General features: G+C 41.2%; 1 pseudogene; it reads left to right on the top strand.

Moving 5' to 3' along the window:
* The first annotated feature begins 314 nt into the window (after positions 1–314).
* LOC128581082 (pre-mRNA-splicing factor CWC25 homolog) overlaps positions 315–27,082 on the top strand; it is a 32,950-nt pseudogene continuing 6,182 nt past the window's right edge.

Here is a 27,082-nt window from a genome sequence, read left to right as displayed (position 1 = left end):
TCAGGAAGATTCAGGAGTGTGGTTTGGGGTGACTACAAGGAGAATGATTTCAATCAACATGCCAGAGAGGCTTAGAGAAAAAATATATCTCGCTTCTCAATAACCCAGAGACCCAAAAAATAAAAATAAAATAAATTAAAATTAAAATTAAAAAATAATAATAAATATCTTGGGCCAGATCGGGTGGTGAAAGTGGCAGCCGGTGGCTCCGGGGAGTGGATCCTGCAAGTTCACCCCTGAACCTTTTCTCCCGTTTCCTTTCCATCCTCCCTGAGTCTTCTAAATCCACGTAGTGAGGAAACGTTCCCGCCATCATGGGGGGCGGAGACCTGAATGTGAAGATGAGCTGGCACCCACAGACCCTCCGCAATGCTGAGAAAGTGTGGAAGGTTGAGGCCTGAGGCTGAGCGGAGGAAGATGGAGGAGCTTCCGCGGGAGCTGTGGGAGGGCAGGGCGGGGAAGAGACACAGCGCTCCGCGGAGGACGTCGGAGCTGTCAAGAAAAAAGAAGAAAAATCGGACTGGATGTACCAGGGTCCCGGTGGGGTGGTGAATCGTGATGGGTACCTGCTGGGGCGGCCCACTGACAAATACGTTTTTGAGAAGATGGAAGAGGAGGCAGGCTGTTCTTCTGAGACAGGCGTCCTCCCAGAATCTACCTTCGCCCCAGCAGGTGCCAATTCTCTGCTAGACTTGGCCAGCAAAGTCCGAGAGGACCCACTCTTTATCATCAAGAAGGAGGAGGAGGCGGAAAAAAGGGAGGTATTAAATAATCCTGTGAAAATGAAGAAAATCAAAGAATTGTTGCAAATGAGTCTGAAAAAAAAAAGAGAAGAAGAAAAAGAAAGATAAGAAAAAGAAGCTCAACAAACACAAGCCCAGAAGCTCGAGCAGCGACCGTTCCAACCGTGAGGATGTGCATGGCCAGGGGAGATCTCAGAAGAAGACAGCAAATTCCTCTTCCATTGTGTCTAAAGTCCCTGGATATGACTTACAGGTTAGGAACTCTGACCATTACCAGGGACTACAGGATCCTCCAAAGTCTGAGCAAAAGCGAGTGCATGGGATAAAGAACCAGTGCAGGTCCAGAAGCTCCTCCCTCTCACCCACCAGACAGACCAGCAAGAAGAGCACCAGGAAGCAGTCCGGGACAGGAGGTCTCCACCCCCAGGGAGAAGGTGACGGTCCCCCAGACCTAGCAAACAACATAATTCTAAGGTGAACAGGAGAGAGGCCATGATGAAAGCCCATCACCCAAAACTGAGGTCTGCCAAAGGCGGCACACTTCAGGATACACCAGAAAACTCTCTGCAGAGGAACTAGAGCAAAAATGGCAAGAAATGATGGGCAATGAATGCCAAGTGGCGGGAGGAAGAGAGACGGAACACCCTGCAGGGGGCCCTGGGGATGAGGAGCGGGAGGAAGAGAGACCGAACACCCTGCAGGGGGCGCTGGGGATGAGGAGCGGGAGGAAGAGAGACGGAACACCCTGCAGGGGTCCCTGGGGATGAGGAGTGGGAGGAAGAGAGACCGAACACCCTGCAGGGGGCGCTGGGGATGAGGAGCGGGAGGAAGAGAGACCGAACACCCTGCAGGGGGCGCTGGGGATGAGGAGCGGGAGGAAGAGAGACCGAACACCCTGCAGGGGGCCCTGGGGATGAGGAGCGGGAGGAAGAGAGACCGAACACCCTGCAGGGGGCCCTGGGGATGAGGAGCGGGAGGAAGAGAGACCGAATACCCTGCAGGGGGGCTGGGGATGAGGAGCGGGAGGAAGAGAGACGGAACACCCTGCAGGGGGCGCTGGGGATGAGGAGCGGGAGGAAGAGAGACCGAACACCCTGCAGGGGGCCCTGGGGATGAGGAGCGGGAGGAAGAGAGACCGAACACCCTGCAGGGGGCCCTGGGGATGAGGAGCGGGAGGAAGAGAGACCGAACACCCTGCAGGGGGCCCTGGGGATGAGGAGCGGGAGGAAGAGAGACCGAATACCCTGCAGGGGCGCTGGGGATGAGGAGCGGGAGGAAGAGAGACGGAACACCCTGCAGGGGGCGCTGGGGATGAGGAGCGGGAGGAAGAGAGACCGAACACCCTGCAGGGGGCGCTGGGGATGAGGAGCGGGAGGAAGAGAGACTGAACAACCTGCAGAGGGTGCTGAGGATGAGGAGCGCGAGCAGTGGCTGGAGAAGCTGGACTCCGGGAGGAGAATTTACCCACCGCATGAAGCGAGAGAGGCGTCTACTTCCCCCCGGAGGACAGGTGAAGCAGAATCTCGACTCTCTACAGCTCACTTCCTTTGAGAACCAGTGTCATTTGCTTTATGGGACTCTTAGTAATGTTTGCTGGGTGCCAAGTGGGTTTTGACTGTTTTTCTGGGTGGGCAGTGAACCATCTTGGTGTGAGGATGGAGGCTGCTCCCTGGTGTTGTACTATTTTTCATGCTACTTTTCTCTCATCTTTGTGGCCAGACTGGACCTTTCAGAAACCTCTCTCCAGAGTTACCCAGATAGATTGTGCTTACTGGGATAGATGAACATTCAATTGATGTAGTAGATAATGTGACAGAACAATGTCAGGGCAGAGCCAAAGGGATGACAGAGAACATGGAAGAGAAAACAACCCAAAAAGCCCTAAATGAACTATGACTTCAAACTTTGGAACTGTAAAAGTGTAATGTATATATGTACAAATGTAAATTTTTTATGTGCTTTTCAAAAAAGTTAGTGTAAAAATATTAGTTTTGTAAGAAAAAAAGTATCTTGGAACAAAAGAGTACGGAAAGGAAGACAGATTCCTAGCAGTAAAATTACTATTTTTTTTTTGAGACAGAGTCTCACTCTGTCACTCTGGGTAGAAGACCGTGACATTATAGCTCACAGCAACCTCAAACTCTTGGGCTCAAGTGATTCTCAGCCTCCCAAGTAAGTGGGACTACAGGCATCTGCCACAATGTTGGGATAGTTTTTTTCTATCTTTAGTATAGGCTGGGTCTCATTCTTGCTCAGGCTGGTCTTGAAATCCTGAGTTCAGGTGATCCAACCACATCAGCCTCCCAAAGTGCTCAGATTACAGGTATGAGAAACTGCGCCTGGCCTACCAGCAAAATTATTAAAAAAGAACTTGGCAACTTTTTGGGTGACAGCAGCAGAAATTTGTCAAACTGGTGAAAAAAACATTCAGGAGCCTTCTGTTGGAACCCGCCTTGAGTTCAGTTTAGTTATGGTGGGGTGTGACGTGCAGTGGGAGAAGTTCTTTTTCCTCTAGGTCAAGGTGTGAAATGTGCAGATGAGATACAGTAGGCTTCAAACTTATCAGAAAGCAGAGATTCCTCCTTACTCCTGATGGAACATGGATCTAGAGAAGCAGTTCTTGACTGGGGGCTACTTGATCCCCACGGCATGTTTGTCAAGCCTAGAGACATTTTTGATTGTCACATCCTGCAGGGGTGCCACTGGTGTCTAGTGAGTAGAGGCCACAGACACTGCTAAACATCCTGCAGTACACAGGGACAGCTCTCCCTCCACAAGAATTATCTAGCTCCACCGCCAAACTATAAAGCTCCTGCACAACAGGCTGGGTACGGTGGCTCAGGCCTGTAATCCTAGCAACTCTGGGAGGCCGAGGTGGGTGGATTGCCTGAGCTCATGGATTTAAGATCAGCCTGAGACAGAATGAGACCCTCTCTCTAAAAATAGCCAGGAGATGTGGCGGATGCCTGTAGTCCCAGCTACTTGGGAGGGTGAGGCAAGAGAATTGCTTAAGCCCAAAAGTTTGAGGTTGCTGTGAGCTATGATGCCACAGCACTCTACTAGGGGCAACAAAGTGAGACTCTGTCTCAAAAAATAAAATAAAATAAAATAAAACTCCTTCACAACAAAGGAAACAATCAACAGAGTGAAGAGACAACCTACAAGATGGGGGAAAGTATTTGCAAACTATGCATCTGACAAAAGGTTAATATTAAGAATACATACGAAAAACTACTCAATAGCAAAAAAAAAAACAAAAAAAACAAATAATCCAATTAAAAATGGACAAATGACCTGAATAGACTTTTCTCCAAAAATGATACACAAATGGCCAACAGGCATACAGAAAAATGCTCAACATTACTCATCAACAGGGAAATGCAAGTCAAAATCACATTAAGATATCATGTCACTCCTGTTAGAATAGCTGTTGTAAAAATGGTAAGAAACAACAAATGCTTGTGAGGGAAAAAGGAGAACATTCATACACTATTGGTGGGAACATAAAGTATTATAGTATAGCCATATGGAAAACAGTAAGTGGATTCCTCGAAAAACTAAAAATAGGGTTACCATATGATACAGCAATCCCATGACTGGGCATTTATCAAAAGAAAACCAGTATGTCACTGCCCTCCTGTGTTTATTGTAATACTATTCACAATAGCCAAGATGTGGAATCAACCACATCTAAATGGCCATCAGTGGATGAATAGATAAATAAAATGTAGTATAAATACACAATGGAATACTATTCAGCCACAAAAAAGAATGCTATCATGTCATTTGAGGCAGCATGGATGAGCTTGGAAAACATCATGTTAGGTGAAAGCCAGGCACAGAAAGGAGGTGCCTGGTGATCTCACTCGTTTATGGAAACTGAAAAAAGCTGATCTCATGGACGGATAGAGCAGAACAGTCATTAGCAGTAGCCAAGGAGAGTAGGGGGCAGGGACAGAGAGGAACAGATTGTTCAACAGACAGAAAATTATAGTTAGATAGGAGGAACACATTCTGGTGTTCTGTTGCACAGGAGGGTAACTAGAGCTAACAGTGTTGTATTGTGTATTCAAAATAATTAGAAGAGAGAATTTTTGAGTGTTTTCACCACAAAGAAACAACTAACACATGTTTAAGGCAATGGATATACATAAGTACTAAATACCCTGATTTGATCATTACACAGAGTATATACATATGGAAACATCACAGTATAAATGCATACAATTATTTTGTATCCATTAAAAATAATGGAAAACTTAAAAAAAAAAAAAAGAAAAGAGTTATGCAACTCCAAATGTCCACAGTACTGAGGTCAGGAAACCTTGGTCTATGTGAAGTCTGCCAGTCCCATCTCCATCACAGAGAGATCATTCTTCTTAGCAAAAACCTCATGTCAGCAGAAGTTGTACCTTTGAGTGTTCAGACTGAGTCCAGGTGACTGAGGAGCATAATTTTAGAGGTTGGGAGATCTGGGGATGGTGACAGAGACAAAATGAAAACTCATGGCTGAATTCAAAAGAAGAGAAAATCAATTCAATAGGTCAGATGTGCCAACGATCCCCAAGATTCTTCATCTAAAGAACATCCAGTCACCTTATCCCAGCTCTTTCCCCATGTGTGGGCAAGGATTGTCTTCACATCACCAATTCCAGCCTTGCAAGGGGTGGTACCAGAGGATACATATAGCTTTGGGATGGGAAATGTACTATTTAACCAACCACTCTGAACATCAAACACAAATTACACCCATCCTGAATCACCAGTACTGCTTTGTCATTGAACTTGCAGAAGGAATACCTATTCATTATAAAAGAAGCCCTGTAATGAACTTCTCTATGACCTTGTATGATGAGAGATCCAAGAGGCTAGTATTTTGCATTTAACGTGTGCCAACAATACATGCACTGTTTATTAAACAAGGATCTATCCACTTCCTGTCCCAGATTGCCCAAGGGTATCAGCTGTTCAATCAAGAGAGATTTCAAAACAATTCACTAAAGGCATAGAAGAAATAAATATCTGATTTTACCCATTTCATTGGCACCTTTTCCCCAAATTGTTCATATTTAAACATAATTCTCCCATACATACCTTTTTCTTTTCTTGTCCATTTAATTAGATAGTGAGAATGTCAAGCTTCCTTTGCAGGTCAAATATGAGTTTATTGGAGTGCTCTGTTAATTTTGACTGCTCTTCTGATTAGAGTTGGTAACAATTCTAAGTTTTTCTTGTTTTTTAACCTGAATTAATAATTGCCTTTGATTTAATTAGCTTCTAATTAATTACTCTACTCTTTCAAGCAAAGTGGTTGACATAAAGAAATTTGGGGGGTTTGGTTTTCAATATGTAAGCTGATCAGGTTTTAAAAAGGGCTTTATTAAATTAAAAAAGAAGAAATCAATATGAAAGCTGAAATTAAGGCAGCTTTTTTTTTTTTAAAGGATTCTTGGGCAGGAGTGGGAGTTCATGCCTGTAATCCTAGAACTCTAGGAGGCCAAAGACTGGCGGAGGTGGGTGGATTGCTTGAGGTCAGTAGTTTGAGACCATCCTGAGCAAGAAGGAGTAAGACCCCAGTAGAAAAACTACCCAGGCATAGTGGTGGGCGCCTGTAGTCCTAGCTACTCAGGAGGTTGAGGCAAAATGATCTCTTTAGCCCAAGAGTTAGAGGTTGCTGTGAGCAATGATGCATATAGTGAAACACTGTCTCCAAAAACAAAAGAAAGGCCAGGCACAGTGGCCCAGGCCTGTAATCCTAGCACTCTGGGAGGCCAAAGCAGGTGGATTGCCTGAGCTGTGGACTTCAAGACCAGCCTGAGCCAGAGCCAAACCTCGTCTCTAGAAAAAAAGCTGGACATTGTGGCAAGCGCCTGTGGTCTCAGCTACTTGGGAGGCTCAGGCAAGAGAATCGCTTGAGCCCACGAGTTTGAGGTTGCTGTGAGCTGTGATGCCATAGCACTCTACCCAGGGTGACAAAGTGAGACTCTGTCAAAAAAAAAAAAAAAATTAAAAAATTGGATGATTTGGCCAAATAAACCTGTCTCTCTTTTAGGGCATTTTCCCTGGGTCTTCACCTGGTCATCTCCTAGAGAACTTGTGATAATTCTGCTTTGGCCTCTGGGCACCATGAAAGGTGAGCCCAGTCGCTTCTCTTGTTTTTAAGATATTTTTAGAATTAGAAAGAAGATGTCATATGTTTATGACAAGAGCTAAAATTCTATCTGGAATATTTTTCAAAAAGACATATTTTAAAGCTTGTTAATTTTTTCCCAGTCACTGGGTAATGAGTCATAATAAGGAAATTACTCTGACTCTGCACAAGGCTACTGGAGTCAGTGAAAGGAAGTTATGTACCTAAGCCAACCCAGAGGGGACTGACCTAGTCACAATTACTGCAATTACTGTTAAGAAGGTCAGAAAACAAAGATGTGATCTGGAACAAGATTTAGTGTTCCCCTAAACAGAACTGCTCCTTTTTACTTTCATCTTGCACACTCACACAGGCGTGCCCTTTTCTTTGTGCACAGTTCCTAAATCCTCCTTCTGGCTACTTTAATTGACCCATCCACATAGAAATGATTAGGAATCTTAGCAGAACATTCTTTTCTCAAATTTTTAATTGACAAAATAGACCTTGCTTGACTTCAGGCTCCTGTTAAAAGTCTTACCTGGTTTATTCTCCTCCAGCCCACTCTGTACTGTGAGCCTCATTTTTACCCATTCTTTAAAACACAGCATGGTCACCACCACCTCCTGTGGGAAGACTTCCAGGATATTCCATCCCTGCTGGGGAGAGCTGTTTTTTCCTCTGGGCTCTCTGGCCTTCTATTTTGGAAAGGTGTTGGTGAGGTATACCCACTCTCCAGCCTCTTGCTCCAGCCTATGAATTTCTTACAATCATGAACTGAGTTTTCGTCTTTGTATAGCCAGTGCCTAGGACACACCGTGCTGTATGCTAGGCACTTAATATGAGTGCTATCACTTTTCCTTGGCAGGCTTGGTGATAGAATAAAAAATTAACCCTCAATTACAAAGTATAGGAATGCATGATGACCAAAAGCATGGGATTCAGAGTAGCACGTCTAGACTGTTACTCCTGATAGACAACATAGAAGGGAATCAGCAGGTATGGTTAGGAATGGTCATGCCACCCTAGAGAACATCCAGAGAGCTGCTAAAGCTGAATAACTTTACCGGCTTAAACAAATTCATTCATTCATTCATCCAACGGACAGTAGGTTGTGTGCTCAAGTCAGGCTCTGAGCACAAAGATTAAAGAGAGCACCAGGGGTGCATATAGTTATAACAAAGTGAGATAAAGGCTCCCATGGAACTTTACCCTATAGTGATGTCAGTCATAAACTCCAGGGCCGGGCTATCTAGGTTCATGACCCATAGCACTGATCATACCCACACGACCTGGGCTTGGTGATATGATCTCCCTAAACCTCACCTGTAGAATGGAAATAGAGTAACTCCTATCTCATGATGTTGTTCTGATGATTAAATTATATGATGCTTGTGAATTACTTACAATGATGCTGGGGACGTGATAGACATTAAACACCAGCCAACAGAAGCACATGTGGAAAGGCGTCCTAAGGCATGAGCAGACAGTGAGGAAAAGGAGAGTGTTCTTAAAATTGTATTAATACATAAAAAAAAAATAGCTGAGCTGCATTAGAAAACAAAAGTTAAATAAAAATCACTTGTATTCTCCAATTAACATTTTGATGTACTATTCAATAATTTTTTATTTGCATATATAGAGATCATACTATTTGGTATCACATTTCCCCATTATTCCTGTTAATAAATGTGCATTGACATCATGACCCTTAACAACTCCAGGTACCCACTAAACAAGTCCACATCACTGTGCTTACTCAGTTGCCTGTCAGGGTTATTTTCCTTTATTCGACTAGAAACTACACTGTAATGACCTTTTGTCTCTCTTTCTCTGTCCATTGTCTGATTATCGATTATATGATCATTTCTTTCTGAACTGTTTCCAGAGGTAACAAATACTCAGCAACGGTTAACAAGTTTTATTTCAATAGACAAAAGATTTGTACATTTCTAATAGCAAAACAGTATCCAAAATCATAATTAAGATATCTTACTAACACCCCATCTCCATTCACCCTGTGTTCTTCTTCTCGTTAGCCCGGGAAACCATTTTAGTTAGGTTCTTATGACACTTTTTAGTGTTACTATGAAAATACTAGCAAATACTCTATATTTGAGCAAATACTCAAATACTCCCATTTCTTACACAAAAGCAAGCATAGAATACTCACTGTTCTGCACCTCAATTTATTTCCATGTAACGATTTATTGACGATGATATCATTTTTGTACATAAAAAATTCTCTCTTCCTACCTCCCTTAAACATTACTTTTTAAAATATAGTAGTAGTATAGGATTACATTTTGAGGAGATACAGTTTATTTAACTAGTTCCTTACAGGTGTCAGCTCCCTCCTCTAACCCACTGAATAGGTTTAGATGGATTTGACCCTGCTCATTTTACCTTGTTATTCCCCCAGTTAAGTAGATAGGATCTCTTGCTCTTCCAGGAACAAAGGTTTGGTGCTGCCTTGAATAATTGCTCCACCTGAGACGAAGGATAAGGGTGGACATTCTGCTTCAGTGTTGCCCCACTCGTAATCCTATCCCATGCAACTGTTGGGCCCGCCCGAGAAAGGAGGGACTGCTATGTCAGTCCGGGACTTCCGGGACCCCTCAGGTGGGCTTTCCCAGAGGGAGCAGCAGACGCAGATGGAAGTGAAGACACCTCTTGTGCAGCATCCTTTATCTCCCAAGAGCCATTCCCCAGACTGGGCCAATGAAAGGAAACAACCTGAGAGAGTCAGGGAGGAAGGGAAGTGAGTTTCTCTCTCCCTGCTCCTGGAGACAGACTCGTTCCATTTTATAATAAAGAGTTGCTTATGTGAGAGTGTTTCCTGCCTGTTGTCACTCTGGTGTAATGGGCTTGCTGGTGATTTTCCCCTCCTATGGAGCGAGGGACCTGGGATAATAGAACCAGGAGGCTGGACTTGGCACTTTGCCGTGTCAGGTCATTCTTCAGCCAAGAGCACATCAAGAACTGAGGGCACACTGCCACCCTGCCACCCCCTCACCTCGAAATGGCAAGGACAGGAAGAGCAAGACAAAAGCAAACAGCCTGGATTGTACCCAACCTGTGTTAGATGATGAGGGTCTTTCTCAAGTCCAGGTCCTTGATTTATGGGGTTTCCTCCCAAACAGCAATATGCAAACTGACTAAAGAGACACTTCCCACCACATGCTATATTAGTTTACACCGACTCTAACCAAAAACAGCAGGGAAAATCCAGGTGTGTAGTAAGAGAAAGCTCTACTAAGCACAGGGCTGAGGTAATCCTGTATGTATGTACGTAAACCATTTTCTTCCCCTCCATAACTTTGCCTTCTGTTTGTAGCACAGACCCCTCCCAGTGTCATCCACTGACTTTGTTCTACGGAGGTCTGAGTTATCCAGGATCCCTAATTATTGTTTATTTCATTTGCATACAGATTTTCTTACGATGGTTTATTGCCACAAGAGGATGATGGTATTGCCAGGTCAGAAAAAACTGGATAATGGATGATGGAACTTAATCTAATAGCTTTTTTTCCAGTCCTAGTTTTTGCTTCTCACTCTGCAAGGCTACTTTGTCTCATGTTCTGATTGACTTTCAAGTTTCTTTCTTTTTTTTTGAGACAGAGTCTCACTATGTTGCCCTGGGTAGAGTGCCGTAGTATCACAGCTCACAGCAACCTCCAACTTTTGGGCCGAAGCAATTCTCTTGCATCAGCCTCCCAAGTAGCTGGGAATACAGGCGCCCACCACAATGCCTATTATTTTTGGTTGCAGTTGTCATTGTTGTTTAGCAGGTACAGGCTGGGCTTGAACCCGCCAGCCTTGGTGTATATGGCTGGTGCCCTACTCACTGAGCTACGGATGCCAAGCAGACTTTCAAGTTTCTCTTGAAATTACTGAATTTATTGCTTCCATTTCTACAAGCTAAACTTGAGGCAGTTTTTCCCCCACTTAGCCAGATCATTGCTGACCCTTCTTACCTAAAGAGTAGATCAAGTAGGTAGATATCTCAAACAGAGAATGCAATGTGATGTGCTTGAAGAATCCCAAGTTGTTTGAACTCGGTGTTTGAAAAGCATGGAGAATTATCAAAAGATGATGGCTCAGATATTGTCAAGAAGGTGGAATTGTATGCTGATAAGTTAAGGCTTTATTATCTCCATTATGAAGAGTTACTGAATCGTTTTCAGGAAAGTAATGATTGCACTGTGGAGACGGTTGATTTAGCAGTGGCTGTGGAAAGTTCAACCAGTTCAATCAGTTACTGAAATGGTAGACTTAAGAAATGATGAGAGGCAGCACCTGTGGCTCAAAGAGTAGGGCACCAGACCCATATACCGGGGGCGGAAGGTTCAAGCCTGACCCTGGCCAACACTGCAAAAAAAAAAAAAAAAGAAAGAAATGATGAGAGCCTAACACAGGTGAGTAACAGGGATAACGGAAAGAAGAAAAAGGTAGAATGGGCATGTTGAATTAGGTGGGGCTGGGGAGAAAATAATGATCAGTCAAGATCAACATTGGGATTTCTGCAGTGGGTAACAATGGTAACAGTTACTAAGATGCAGAGACTGTGTTGGTGGGAGAAGGTATTGAAGGAGAAGCTGCAAGTGGGAATTTCAGGTGGAGAAGTCCAGTATGTAATAAGCCTGGAACTCAGAGGGAGGTGAGGGTTGGAAATATGCATTTGGACATCATCATCATGTAGGTGGTAGCTGTAACCTTGGGGCTCAGTGACATGATGCAAAGAAAGAGAATAGAGTGAGAAGAAAATGCCTAGAACAAAACCTTATGACCTAAGGTGGAGAGAAAAGAAATCGGCCAATGAAGGAGGCTGGGAAGTAGAAATTAATGGTAAGAGGGAAACCATGAAAGAGGGTGGCATTGGAAAGAATGCATCTTTTAAAAGAGTTTCAAGAGAAAAAGTTTTGCCAACAATAGTGAGTGCCTCATAGAGGTCACAACAATAGTGAGTGCCTCATAGACCACATAAAATATCATATGTGTGTATATATGCATAGAAAATAAGTACTTTTGGTCGGACTTTTCTGTATATTTGAACCAGTTTTTTTTTTTTGAGACAGAGTGTCACTATATCGCTCTCAGTAGAGTGCTGTAGCATCATAGCTCACAGCAACCTCAAACTCTTGGGCTTAAGCGATTTTCTTGCCTCAGCCTCCCAAGTAGCTGGGACTACAGGAGCCTGCCGCAACACCTGGCTGGTTTTTGGTTGTAGTTGTCACTGTTGTTTGGCAGATTTGAACCTGCCAGCTCTGATGTATGTGGCTGGCGCCCTAGCTACTGAGCTACAGGCGCTGAGCCTGAACCAAGTAATTTTTATTTCTGTAGAACTTAATGAACTTAAATTCTTTTGAAATTCTCCTATAGCCTAACTATTGTCAATCTTTGTTAAACTGTCAAGGTATGTTTGTAGTAGATGTGTAAGTAGCATTCTTGTGCCACCCTTGGTCCAATGTATCACTCTTACAGGTTATTTCACTATGAAAGTACTTTTGTTGGATCCTTACCAAGTGCTGGACCCTATCCTGGTCCCTATGGATGCAAGATAAACAGTCTCTGTCTCCAGCTTCACATGGTTTGCATTCTTGTCATCTTAAATGAAACAACTAGAAGTTACAAGGAGACTGGGAAGAAACACTGGACCAAGAGTTGTGTAAGTGAAAAGCAGAGAAAACAGCAGGGGCAGACTCGTCTTATACAGTTTCTCCCCCGTGATACTCCTGGGCTCAATTATACAGTCTAAGGAACATTTTCATTAAAAGCAGCCTCACACTGCCAGCGATAGAGGGAGGAATAATCTATCTGGCTTTTCTAGTGCTTGCCTTAGGACTCATCATACTTCCTCAACACCCAGTAAGGAATGAACGTTGGTTTTTCCCAGCAAATGAAGCAGGTACTACATTCAGGAGGTAGGATTTCATAGGCTAAAATAGCCAGATACCTATGTATAAAGAAAAATAATAAATAGTTACAGATTTTCCTAGAAGCAAAATAAAACTAAGACATATGCCAAATAAGAAAAAGAAAGAAATATTGACAGTATGAAAAAAAAAAAACTATTTTAAAAAGAAAAAAGCACGTGGAAAATGTGTTATGGACAATACAACAGATAGGATAAATAAAACATAGTACATGGGATAAATATTATGAGGATCCAGCTGAGGAAATGAACATAATGGAAGATGAGATTGAGAAAATCTCAACAAAGGAAAAAGCAAGGCCAGGCAGGAGGATCACTTAAGCCCATATCTAGGCAGCAGTGGGCTATAATGGCACCACTGAAATGTATCCTGGGCAACAGAGTGAGACCCTATCTCTCTCTCCACCGCAAAAAAAAAAAAAAAAAAAAAAGAAGAAGAAGAAGAATGAGGGAGAAAAAGGAAAAAAGAAAACATAAAAGTAAAGCTTGGTGATATTGAAGAGTATGATTGCTTGAGGTCAGGAATTAGAGACCAGCCTGAGCAAAGCAAGAGTACCTCTTTATTAAAATTAGAAAAATTAGCTGGACCTGTGGTGTGCAGCTGAGGCTGAAGCCGGAGGACTGCTTGAGCCAAGGAATTTGGGGTTGCTGGAAGAGAAGGCATTGGCACTCTAGGTGACGGATGGAGACTGTTCCAGAAAGAAAACAAAAGAAAAAAGGTGGTCATTACATGATTAAAAGTTGAATCCACCGAGAAGATACAGGAAAACGAAATGTGGACGTACAAAGCAAAGAGCCTTAAGAATAGGAAGTAAACGGTGATGGAACTACAAGTAGAAATTGATCAATCCAACTATTACAAGAAGGGATATGAGCACATTTGTCTTAACTATGGATATGTGGGGCTGTCAGAAATGCACCAGTAACAAAGAAAACTGAACCACACAATAAATGAGCCTAAATTTAGTGAACATGAATCATGCGCCAGGCCAGGGAAAGCAAACATCAACAAATTTCAAAGTTTAAACGTCATAAAGAATATGTTCTTTGTATTAAGTTTTAAAATTTTTAAATGATAAAGGGTCCCTGTATATTTACAAGTTTTAAAAACATAATCCTAAATAATTCTGGATTAAAGAAAAAAACTATACTGGAAATTTAAAAATAAAGAGAACATTATAGGAGCCTCTGTTTAGAAGGTTGCAGGAAGAGGTACTGAATCTATCCTCCCACCTCGAACAATCCTAAAAAATAATAAAATAGACAAAACATAGGAAACAACACTTCTCAACACACTGGACATCAGACACCTTAGGACAGTGATCCATGAGAGATGAGAATTGAAACCTAACGATTATCCCAGTTTACTGTCTTGAGAGTGTGATGTGGGGGCGGGGGACCCGGCCCGAGTCCAGCAGGATCCCTGAGTTGATGAGGCAAAGCTGAGAACTCAGGGAGACAAACCAGAAGACCAGCATTAATAGGACAGAGTCCTGGAGAGGAGAGGGGTACACAGAGGACCTGATGATGCAAAGATGGTCTCCCTTGAGGATTCACTTGAATAAACAACAGCGCAGGAGAAGAACCACTGTGATGGTTAATTTCATGTGTCAGCTTGACGGAGCCATGAAGTACCCAGACATTTGGTCAAATATTATTCTGGGTATGGGCACAATGGCTCACACCTATAATCCTCACACTATGGGAGTCTGAGGTGGGAGGACTGCTTGAAATCAGGAGTTCTAACCAGCCGAAGCAAGACTGAGACCTCATCTCTCCTAAAAATGGAAAAATTACTTGGGTGTCTGGCATACACCTTTAGTTCCAGTTACTTGTGAGGCTGAGGCAGGAGGGTTGCTCGAGCCCAAGAGTCTGAGGTTGCTAAGATGATGATGTCACTACACTTTACCTGTGGCAAGAGAACGAGAGTCTGTCTCTAAATAAATTTTAAAAATAACATAACATAACATAAAATAATAAAATAGTAACATTATTCTGGGTGGGTCTGTGAGAGCGCTTTTTTTGGTGAGATTAACATGTAAATCACTAGATTTAGTAAGGCAGACTGCACTTCTTAGGGTGGGAGGGCCTTATCCAATTGGTCAAAGGCCTGATTAAAACAAAAAGGCTAGGGGCGGCACCTGTGGCTCAGTGAGCAGGGTGCCGGCCTCATATACCGAGGGTTACGGGTTCAAACCCAGCCGCAGCCAAACTGCAACAACAACAACAAAAAAATAGTCGGGCGTTGTGGCGGGCGCCTGTAGTCCCAGCTACTTGGGAGGCTGAGGCAGGAGAATCGCCTAAGCCCAGGAGTTGGAGGTTGCTGTGAGCTGTGTGATGCCACGGCACTCTACTGAGGGCAATAAAGTGAAACTCTATCTCTACAAAAAACAAAAAAACAAAAAAACAAAAAGGCTGAGTAAGAGGAAATTGCCCCTGCCTGACTGCTTGAGCTGGAATATCAATCTTCTCCTGCCTTTGACTTGAACTGAAACATCAGTTCCTCTTGGGTTTGGAGCCTGCCCACAGCCTTTCAGATTGGAGCTTAAGCCATTGGCTCTCCTAGGCCTGTAGGATGCTGGCTACAGATCCTGGGATGATGTCTCAGCCTCCAGAATCATGGAAGCCGATTCCCTATAATGTACGTGGGTGCGCGTGCACACACACACATACACACACATCCTATTGGGTCTGTTTCTCTGGAGAACCCCGACTCATACAACCATCCAAAAGATTAAAGGGAATAGTACCTGTTATTCACTTAGGCCTAGACACGGCGTCTGCTTCCACATGCCACACTAGAAAACCTCATAATTTCTGGATCAACACAAAGAGTACCCACAAGGGTCTTGCCTTGGTCGTAAGGAATAATTAGCTCTAGACTAAACACAGCTCTGGTCCTATCTAACAAATCATAAAAGTAGGACTGGAAAGGAACTTATCTGCATCTCAGAACAAAGTTCAGAAATATTTATAGAAATATAAAAGTACCCAGCCTACAACAAAGTAAAAATATTAAATGATAATGTTCGAGACGGTAAAAATTACCAAGCATGCAGGGAAGCAGGAAATACAACCAATAATAAGGAGAAAAAAAGCAATTACAAAATAAGTAGAACTAGCAAGTACATAAGAATTAGCAATGATATCTATTTATTTATTTATGTCATTTTTTTTTTTTTTGTAGGCAGGTTGAGTATCGGGGCATTATCATAGCTCGCTGAAACCTCAAACTCCTGGGTACCAACAATCCTCCTGCCTCGGCCTTCTGAGTAGCTGAGACTACTATATCTGGCTATTTTTTTCTATTTTTGGTAGAGATAATAATCTAAAACTCCTGAGCTCAAGCAATCCTTCCACCTCCGCCTTCCAGAGTGCTAGGATTACAGGCATGAGCCACTATATCTGGCCAATGATATTTAATTGTAATTTAATTTAATTGTAATTTAATTTTAATTGTTTTCATTATATCCAAATGTTCAAAAGTTGAAACCCTATATAGCAAAGCTTATACAGTACAGCAAAAATAACATTATGAGGGACACTTTAGATATTAACCCTATATTAGGAAAGACAAAATACTAAAAATTAATGTGGAGGAGGAGAGAGTGAATACTAATACTTAAAAGCAGAAATCAGACTGGGGACAGTGGCTCATGCCTGAAATCCTAGCACTCTGGGAAGCCGAGGCAGGTGGATTGCCTGAGCTCAGGAATCAGAGACCAGCCTGAGCAAGAGCAAGACCCTGTCTCTACTAAAAATAGAAAAACTGGCTGGTGGTGCAATGGGTGCCTATAGTCCCAGCTACTTGGAAGGCTGAGGCAAGAGGATTGTTTAAGCCCAAGAGTTTGAGGTTGCTGTGAGCTGTGATGCCATGGCACTGTACCCAGGGCAACAGAGTGAGACTCTTGTCTCAAAAATAAATAAATAAATAAATAAATAAATAAATAAATAAATAAATAGCAGAAACCAATGAAATATAAAACAAAGATGCAATAGAGAATGTGAAAAAGCCAAACATTGGTTTCTCAAAAACAAACAAACAAAACAAATAAACTTCTGGTAAGACTGTAGCATAAAAGTGACAAATAAATAGAATTATAAATTAAAACAATCTATTGACCTACTGGAGATGTAAAATGTAACCAAAGAATACTATTATTATCTATCTGCCAACAGTTTGAAAAGCTGGAACCAATGGCCCAATTTCTTTAAAAAATACATACACCTTAATAACCAAATGCTGGCACAAGGCCCACTCCCAAGCTCATTCACTAGAAGAATTGTTCATTGCTGGCTCCTGGCAAAAGACTTGCCAGTTCTTCACCTAAATGACCTCTCCTATGTGTCCTAATGGCCTGGCAGCTGGGGGAAGAGAATTAAGATCCACTTCATGAGCAAAAAATATTAAAGAATTTGTGAACATACCTTTAAAATGGTAAGATTTAAAAATAACCAATTAAATGAAGAAAGCAACCTTAATCATGTCACTCTCAACAGAATAGAATGTGATGTGCACAACGTCATTTTTTTTTTTTTTTCTGAGACAGAGTCTCACTTTCCTGTCCCTGGTAGGATGCCGTGGCATCATAGCTCACAGCAACCTCAAATTCTTGGGGACAAGCAATCCTCTTGCCTTAGCCTCCTGAGTAGCTGGGATTACAGGTGCCCAACACAACACCCAAGTTAGAGTCTCGATCTGACTTTTTAGAGTCAGGGTCTCGCTGTTTCTCCGGCTGGTCTTGGACTCCCGAGCTCAGGTGATCACCTGCCTTGGAACTTCCAGAGTGCTAGGATTACAGGCGTGAGCCACCTAGCCCAGCCGTCAGTGCTATTCTTAATAAGTATCCTTCTCAACAGTGTTTAACATGAATTAAGTCAAGTCTCTAGCCAAGCATAACATACAAAATACAAATACAGGGATATTGGAACAAGTTAAAGGACACCAAGAAGAAACAATCAGATAAATGTGCCACGTGGGAACAATCTCAGAACAATTGGCTGAAAGTAATATCGTAAAAACATAACAAAAGACAGAGGACTGTTAAAATAGACTAAGGAGATATCACAAATACAATTAATATAATATATCTTGACTATGTCTCAGATTTTATTTCTTCTAAAAATCTAAAAGACATTTTTGGGAAAATTATGGATCTTTGAATTTGGATAGTCTATTAGAAGTATGATGGGATTAGTGTTATTTTCTTTAGGTGTTATGATGGCATCTGGGTTAGGCAGGAAAATTACATTCTTAAGAAATGCGCAGTGAAGCATTTAGGGGAGAGTCGTGATGCCTGCAATTATTTTAAAATGGTTCAGGAAGGGGGAAGAGAGAGAGAACAGAAAAAGAGGGAAGGAGGAAGAAGGGGAGAAAGAAAGGATGAGATAAGAGAAAAGAAGAAGCAGCAGCAAAATTGGTAAAGTGATAACAGGCACTGGGGAAGGGTATATGGATTTTATTGCTAGTACTTTTTCAAACCCTACAACTATTTTGTAGATTTAAAATTCTAAAAATCTATTCAGGAGGCTGAGGCAGGAGAACCACTTGAACCCAAGAGTTGAGGTGGCTGTGAGCAAGACCGAGCCTCGGCACTCTAGCCTGTGAGTACATCTTTAAAATGAAAAGATGTACACACCTATGGTGCATTGTGCAAGGGTACATGTCAAATCCACTAAGTGTAGAGTATAAATGTCTTAACCCGATAACTAAGAAGTGCAGTGAAGGCTATGTTAACCAGTTTGATCAAAGTATTTCAAACTGTATATAAAACCAGCACATTGTACCCCATAAATGCATTCATGTATGCAGCTATGATGTAATAAAAAATTGAAAAAAATGAAAAGACTTGATTAGAATTTACCAATTAAATGAAGTGGGCAACCTGAATCATGTCACTCTCATAAATAAATAAACAAACAAATAAATAAATACATAAGAAAAACAAGAATAAAGTAACATAAATGTATTGAAAAATAAACATTTAAAAATAAAAATTGAGGGCACTTTTAGAAACTATACAGATAAGACAGAGCTAAATAAAAGTATAAGCAAAAGAATGATGATGACTCAGGATGGCAGCAGTTGCCTGGGGTAGGATGCAGGTGGAATAAGATGTTGTCCAGAGGCTGGGCGCAGAGGCTCACGCCTGTAATCCTAACACTCTGGGAGGCCAAGGTGGGTGGCTTGCTTGAGCTCAGGAGTTTGAGACCATCCTGAGTTGGAGCAAGACCCTGTCTCTAAAAAATACATGGGCATTGTGGTGGGAGCCTGTAGTCCCAGCTACTTGGGAGGCTGAGGCAAAAGGATGGCTTGAGCCCAAGAGTTTGACGTTGCTGTGTGTGAGCTATGACACCACGGTACTCTACCAAGGGTAATGAAGTGAGACTCTGTCTTAAAAAAAAAAAAATTTCAAGAGAAGCACACATGCAAGTTATTGTTAATAACTTATTCTAGTTGTTATGTTGGGTTTTGGTTTCATGGGTGCTGATTACATAATTATCATGAATTAATAATTATAGAAATAAGCATGTCCATAAATGCACCAATGACGAGGGTGTGTCATGAACTGAGGATTACATTATTCCACTTCTGTGTTCTTAAGCCACCTCCCCACCCCTTACTCCCACAAAAACACTGAAAATAAACAATTATATATCTTGAGTAGAAAATTCTAAGCGATGAGAGAAAAGCAGGACTTGTAGCTTAGAGAACAAGCTCTGAATTTCTTTGTCCATTTCATCTGAAGCTAATAATTGTTGTGTTCCAAGAATAATGAACAACTATTTTAAATACTCTATTATTAGCCAATGATTCAATCTTTTTCAATCACATTCTTTTTTAAAGAAAATGATACATTTCTGCTGTTCTTTAAAGAAACACTGGTGAGAATGAAATTCTTATTAAGATATTCAGTATAAGAGTACTAAATATATAATTCCTATTTACCAAAATTAGTGTTAATAATATTTCAAATAATTCATCATCTTGATGGAGTGCCGTGTATTTATTTTATTGCAAGTAAGAGGGTATTGCATACTAGTAGAGAAGCTGGGCTTTGGAGTCAGAAAAATCATGTGTTCAAGTATCCATTCTACCCTTCATTAGCTGTCTGACATGGAACAAATAACTAAAACTCTCTAGATGTCAGTTACGTCATCTGAAGCTGACTGTGCACTAATAGAATTATTGTGTCTTTAGAGATAGTCCAATTAAAATTATTAGTGCAGTACTTGGCACAATTCTAAGGGCTATAATAGGTAGCTATCATTACCATGTTGAAACATTTAAAATGATTTACTTTATCTACCCATCCATACACATACTATATTAATATATGATTTCCTACTTACTGATAAAGTTATACTTTTTATTATCAGAAGCTTAAATAACAAAACAAATTTTAGTTAAGTACAGGTAGCTCTGAAAATGGGAGAATGTAAACATTTTCCTTAACACTCTCTTCCTTATTCATTAGACGATCTCTAAGCCTCCATCAATGCCATTTTATTATTCTGTAATTCTATGATTATTACTGCCTTTGAAAGCACAGTGGAACCTCCATAGTCGACCACCTCCTTACACCTCCTTAATGGGATCTGATTGCCACAGACCAGACACGCACCACATGTAGGTTTTCAGTACAGTAGGCCTAGTCCCTTATGTTGCAAACCTCCACATGTTGACCAGTTTGTTACAGTACTTTGGGTGGTCAAATTACTATATTTAGAAAGCATTAAAACAAAGATGACCTTATTTTTAGTTTATGGTTCTGTTGTGTTTTTAAAGGTGGAAGATGTTCAACTCTTGAGGCACTTTCATGACTGCACAAGCTTCCCAAGCTTCTGCCTCCTGCAGTAGGATGTGCTCAGCAGCACACAGCACGTCTGGAATATGAACAGATTCCATTTTAGGTTTCTGTTGGATCTGCTGGCCCCTCTCCCTCCGTTCCTTAAGATTTTGAGGAAGGTACAAGATGGACATGCCAAATCTGAAAATCTGAAATCCAAACTGCTCCAAAATTTGAAGCTTTTTGAGCACTGAAAGGACACTCGGCAGAAGTGCTCATGGGAGCATTTCAAATTTTGGATTTTCAGATTAGGGACATTGAACTCATATAAGTTCCCAAATCTAAACACATCCAGTCCAAAATCTTTTTGGTCCCAAGAATTTTGGATGTGGATATTCAACCTAAACGTGTTAAATTAAAAAAAAAAATACTGTAACTTATTCCAGAGACATTTTGATTGTAGATATATTAACAAATGTACCATGGAAGTCTTGATTTAGGCCAGCCTGATCTGTCCCTCCTTCCCTCCTGCTCTTCCTTCCTTCCTTTTATTTAATTTATCATTATTATTTTTTGAGACAAAGTCTCACTTTGTTGCCCTTAATAGAGTGCCATGGCATCTTTAGCTCACAGCAACCTCAAACTCTTGGGCTCAAGCGATCCTCCTGCCTCAGCCTCCCAAGTAACTGGGACTATAGGTGCCTGCCACAAAACCCAGCTATTTTTTTTAGAGAGGGGGTCTTGCTCTAGCTTAGGCTGGTCTCAACTCATGAGCTCAAGCAATCCACCCACCTCAGCCTCCCAGAGTGCTGGGATTACAGATTTGAGCCACTCACCACACCCAGCCTTTTTCTTTTAATAACATTAGATATTTGAAGAAAGTTACTCTCATTAAAGTTTTAATATTTAGTAATTTTTGGACTATGAAGGATCTAAAGGTATCAGTTAAGTGGTAAAATCTTAAAATTGTAAGTAAAATACTACTGGCAGTATATTTCTCTTTTTGTGTGTGGTCATTGTAAAAAACAACATAAAACTGGTTGGAAGAATCATTTCTCAATGATCACACCAAGAGAACAATCTTGTGTCTATTTACTTTCAGTATAAATTCACACTTTTCAAACATGCAATCACTGTGTGTGCATGTGGGTGTGTGGTACTTGATTTTAAGGGAAATAACACAAAACATTTTTAACTACTTCTCTATTACAAATTAGGTTGGCTATAAATTTTTATTAGTGCAGAAAATGTTGTAATGATCTTTTTAAAGTACATGACTTTTATTCATATAGAATTATTTCCCAAGGATAAACTAATAGTAAAAGAAATACTAATTAAAAAGTAACCCAAATAGTATGGGCATTACAGCTCTTTATTACCATATTACTTTCCAAAAGGGTGTGTGTGTGTGCTGTGTATTCTAAAATATAGCTCTGTGTGTGTGTGTATTGATATTATCTGTAAATGAGTATTCCAAAGAAATGTTTTTCAGATTAAATTACTAAACCAGCTTAAATTACATCAGAATTAACTTTTAACTTTTACCAATCTTTGTTTTCTCTTTTCTCTTTCCCCATAATAAGTAAAAAAAAATGGGATGCAATCCCCAGAATTCAATGTAAAAGAAGAGTTTCAATTCAAGGTCATGATGAGCTATAGATTATAGTAAAATGGCTAAATGCCATCTAGTTTTCTTCAAAAAATGGATATCTTGAATTTACTAAATTGTCTAGAGCTACAACTCACTAAGTATACTTGTCATATTTTTCCTAGCTGTGAAATAACTACATTTTGCAACCATTACAAAATATAGACAAGAAGAAAAATACTTGGCTCCTAGCAGGTAGAGAAGATAGCTTCAGCTACGTGTATTTTGCCAATTTGTCTCTACTGCCCTCTAGTGGAATCACAGCCAAATAGCTTCACAGCATTTCCTCCAGATTAAACACACACACACACACACACGCGCGCGCGCGCGCGCGCGCGCGCTCTCTCTCTCTCTCTCTCTTCTTGATTTAAGCTTTCCAGAGTTGATTCTAGCCTTAAATATTAGGAACTTCTGGAGGAAATTGCCTTTTTTTTTTGAGATAGAGTCTGACTTTGTAGCCCTGGGTAGAGTGCCGTGTTGTCATAGCTCACAGCAACCTCAAATTTGGGGGCACAAGCAATCCTATTGCCTCAGCCTCCCAAATAGCTGAGACTACCAATGCCAGCCACAACATCTGGCTATTCTTAAAGATGGGTTCTCGCTCTTGCTCAGGTTGGTCTTGAACTCCTGCGCCCAAGCAATCCACCTGCCTCAGCCTCCCAGAGCACTAGGATTGCAGGCATGAGTCACCAAACTTGGCCTAGGAAATTGCCTTTAAACTGGCATTCTTGCTCCTCTGTCTTCCCACAATAATCCTTTCTGAAAGTACTGTGAAATTAATCTGTACAAAGGGGAAAAAATGATCCTATCACTCTCCTGTTCAATCAAACAAAAAGAACCTTCTACTTGAAGCACTGCTGGTAAACTCCCCCCATGGTGGCTTCCAGAGCTCTTTGTGAAAAGCCACGATGTGGATCCAATTGTCCTTTCCCCATTTCTATGCCCTTTACTCCATGTTTCTTCCTATCCTACCCTCTGGTCAAATTTTGCCCCATGCTTTCTTCTTTCTGTCTAGAATGCCACCTATCTAGCTATTTTCACCCCACCAATTTCCTTTTTCCATTTTTACTACTAAAATTAGTAAAATGTGCTCATGTTTCAAAAGTGCCCTTTGTTCAGCTTTTACAAACTCCTTTCATCAGTCCCATGCAAGCCAGGCACTTCATGACACTGCACTGTTGCATATGCCGCTGCCTTCACCTGGATGTTCCACCCAGGCCCGCTCCTGTCAATTCTCAATTAAATAATAACACTATCTTTCCTTCCACGCACGATCACACCACGAATGCAGCCTCCCCTAGAGCTCTTTATTTCTCTTAGGTGACCTCTTGGGAATTTATGGAAGTTTCTGTTCCACTGCCCACCACCAGAGCTATTTTTGAGAGAGACAGATGATGTGAAGAAGTCATGTGTGAAGTGCTTACTTCAGGCTAGCCACTGATCTAAGTAAATGTCATGTTACCTGGATGACCTTATTTTATGATGAAAACACCACAGCTGGGTACTATTATGATCATCATTTGAGTAGCTGAAGTGCAGAGAAATGGAGTGACTTGTCCAAAGTCAGAGATGAAATAAGAGCAGTAGCCAAGTTTTTAAAAGGATTTGCACTCAGGTTGTCTCTGGACCCTGAGCTTTTGACTAGCCTGATGGCACATCCATTCCAGAAAAGCTCTTTGTCAGGATAGCACAGCCATGCTGGCAATTTTGGTTTGTAGTATGGTCTGTCAGTATCTGCGCAAGTGTCTAACAAGGAAGAAAAAAACAAAACAAAACTGTGCTTTGGCACTGGCTGTAGAAGGAATCCCAGGGGTAGGAAGAAGTTTTTGGTTTTTGTTTGCTTAATAAAAAGTCAACTTTCTTCTTTATATATATTTTCTTTTTATATATTTTCCCATCTAGACTCTGAAGCTTTGGGGCGCAGCCTGGCATCTTATTCTTGTTTGCATACCCTTTATTTAAGCTAGGGCTTGGGACTAGCTTGGGAAAGGCGCGATAACATCAAATGTTGTTGAAATACCTGATGGAATCTTTTCCTTTTTGTCTCACTTGGAGGTGACATGTTTTTAATTTGTACCTGAAAAACACTTGGCTCAAAAAACCAGCTGAAGGGGCCGCTCCTGTGGCTCAAAAGAGTAGGGTGCTGGCCCCATATGCCAGAGGTGGTGGGTTCAAACCCAGCCCTGGCCAAAACTGCAAAAAATATAATAACAATAATAATGATGATGATGATAATAATTTAAAAACCAGCTGAAGGAAGATAATTTGCATAAAAGAAATATAATAATTTATTGTTTTTTTTTTTTCCTTGGCCCTTTCTCTCTGGCTCAGTGAGGACAGATAGTCTAGTTCATCCTTATATGTTTAGGGGCCCTCAATTAATTGCCAGGCAAACAGAAACTGACACAGGTTTGAGTGTTTATGTGTTACTCCGTGTTGCATACTTCAGCACGTCACTGATACCACCATGCATAGCAAACAGCCAGATAATTGATGTTTACAAGGATGTCTTAGGGTCCCATAAGACTCTGAAGTGACTGTCTCATTTTTGAGGAAAGAATAAATTATGTTCCAGATCATTTTAGGAATAAGAGGCTGTTATTACTGTTTTGCTCTTTGAAATTTGTTAATTATAGTAAACATTTACAATGAACCAAAATATCTCTTAATGTAAAAACGTGCGGCCTGTCCCATTCCAGAGGACAGTGTACTGAGTTAAACTAGACCTTCATTTGTTTAACATCAGAAAATGAGCTTTTAGATTAATTGCATCACTTGGTTGTTAGAGATCTAATCAAAATCCTTTCGTTCATTGGACTGACTTTACAAAGGTAAAGACTTAAAGAATTATTTCTCACTATACGTTTTTAGCTTTGGCAGAAGGGTCTATCTTAGGCATAAGCAATAGTGTGATATAATTTAAGAGACATCAAGAATCCAGAAAAATATGAAGTCCAGACAATTGAGTTTGTAAACTCGCCCTAGAAAAAGTGCTACAACCTCATTGCTGAATATCCCTATGGTCACCTTTGAAGGGGAAGCTAGACACTGAGGCCAGCAGCTAGCTCACCTTTGGAAGCAATTTTGTAACTCTTTTTCTGGAATGACCATCAGAGCCCTCTTCCTAGGGCACACAAAAACAAGCAGCAACAATAATGAACACCACTCAGGAAGATATCTAAGACATTGCCACATGTTGATACAAACACAGCTGTGAGACACTGATTCACTAAGGTTATAAAACCTTACTGAGCGGTTTGCACAGCACTGTACCATGCAAATGCTTGAACCTGGGTCAGTTTCACTCACCAAAAAAGAAGCATGAAAGCACATGGTGGCTGGATATTGATAGATGGCAATTTGGAATAATTCAAAAGTGGTTTTAACTATTAGGATTTAGTTTCCTTTCAAGTTTTAGGTTCAAGGCCTAAATATTCTTGGTGTGTTAAGAATTTCAGAATCTGGCCTGGTGCAGTGGCTCATGCCTGTAATCCTAGCACTCTGGGAGACCAAAGCAGCTGAATAGCCTCAGGAGTTAGAGACCAGCCTGAGCAAGAGTGAGATCCCATCTCTACTAAAAATAGAAAATTAGCTGGGTGTTGTGCTGGGTGCCTGTAGTCCTAGCTACTTAGGAAGCTGAGGCAAGAGGATCACTTAAGCCCAAGAGTTTGAGGTTACTGTGAGCTGTGACTCCATGGCACTCTACCCAGGGTGACAGTACAGTAAGGCTCTGCTTCACAAAGAAAGAAAGGAAAGAAGGAAGGGAGGGAGGGAGGAAGGGAGGAAGGAAGGAGAGAGAAAGAGAAAGAAAGAGACAGAGAGAAAAGAGAGAGAAAGAAAGGAAGGAAGGAAGAAAGGGAGGGAGGGAGGAAGGGAGGAAGAAAGGGGAGAGATAAGAGAAAGAAAGAGAGAGAGAGAAAGGAAAGAAGGAAGGAAGGAAGGAAGGAAGAAAAAAAGATTTCTAGGATATTTTGATAAACAGAACAGACTAACACATTTAGTTCGGGATTAGTGGTATCTAATTGTTTATCCACAGTGCCACCATGTTATTGCCGTCAATCTTAACTGTAGGCATAGCTCTCAGGAATCCTCCTTCTCCCTGCTCAGTGGACTCTTCCTGATCTGTGGAAGGGAAGGGTTGGGGTCAAAGGTCTTTATTTGAACCAGAAGTCAGTAGGTAGTGGGCAACAGAGGAGGAGCTGGACTGTGGAAAGTCAGTTGTATAAAGATGGGATTTTGGTTTTCATCATTACGTCATCTAAACTAAACTCTTCTGGTGTTAGGGAGATACTCATTCACACAGCATAAATAATTATAAAAGCATAAGATAATTTTTGGAACCTGGAATATTTGGAATCATGCAAATTAGAATTAGCCATAATTCCGATGTTTATTGACCAGAAACTTCAGCAGAAGTACCAAACACTTGTGTGTGAAAGAAATGACAAATATTTTCTCAAAGTGAGAACAAAAATTCTAAAAATGTACAAGTCATAACCAGTAATGAGGTAGAAGGCTAAAAAGACTATTTTGAAGACTGCGCCTGTGGATCAAAGGAGTAGGGCCCTGACCCCATATACTGGAAGTGGTGGATTTAAGCCTGGCCCTGGCCAAAAACTGAAAAAAAAAAAAAAAAAGACTATTTTGAAATGATTGATCATCAAAAAACAGTTTGAAGCAATTCCCTTTATGGTGAAGGAAAGATTGAATTATCTTTTTTTCTCTATATAGAAAATATTATAAAATTGTGTCATATAAAGAAGAAAAGATTTAAGAGCTTGTCAGGTGATTAAGATATGATTCCAGGGTGGTGCCTTTGGCTCAGTGGATAGGGCACCG

Source organism: Nycticebus coucang, chromosome 3, assembly GCF_027406575.1.
Source record: "Nycticebus coucang isolate mNycCou1 chromosome 3, mNycCou1.pri, whole genome shotgun sequence".
NCBI lineage: Eukaryota > Metazoa > Chordata > Mammalia > Primates > Lorisidae > Nycticebus > Nycticebus coucang.
Note: the sequence above shows the minus strand (reverse complement) of the source record. Positions and strands in the feature narration are given on the sequence as shown.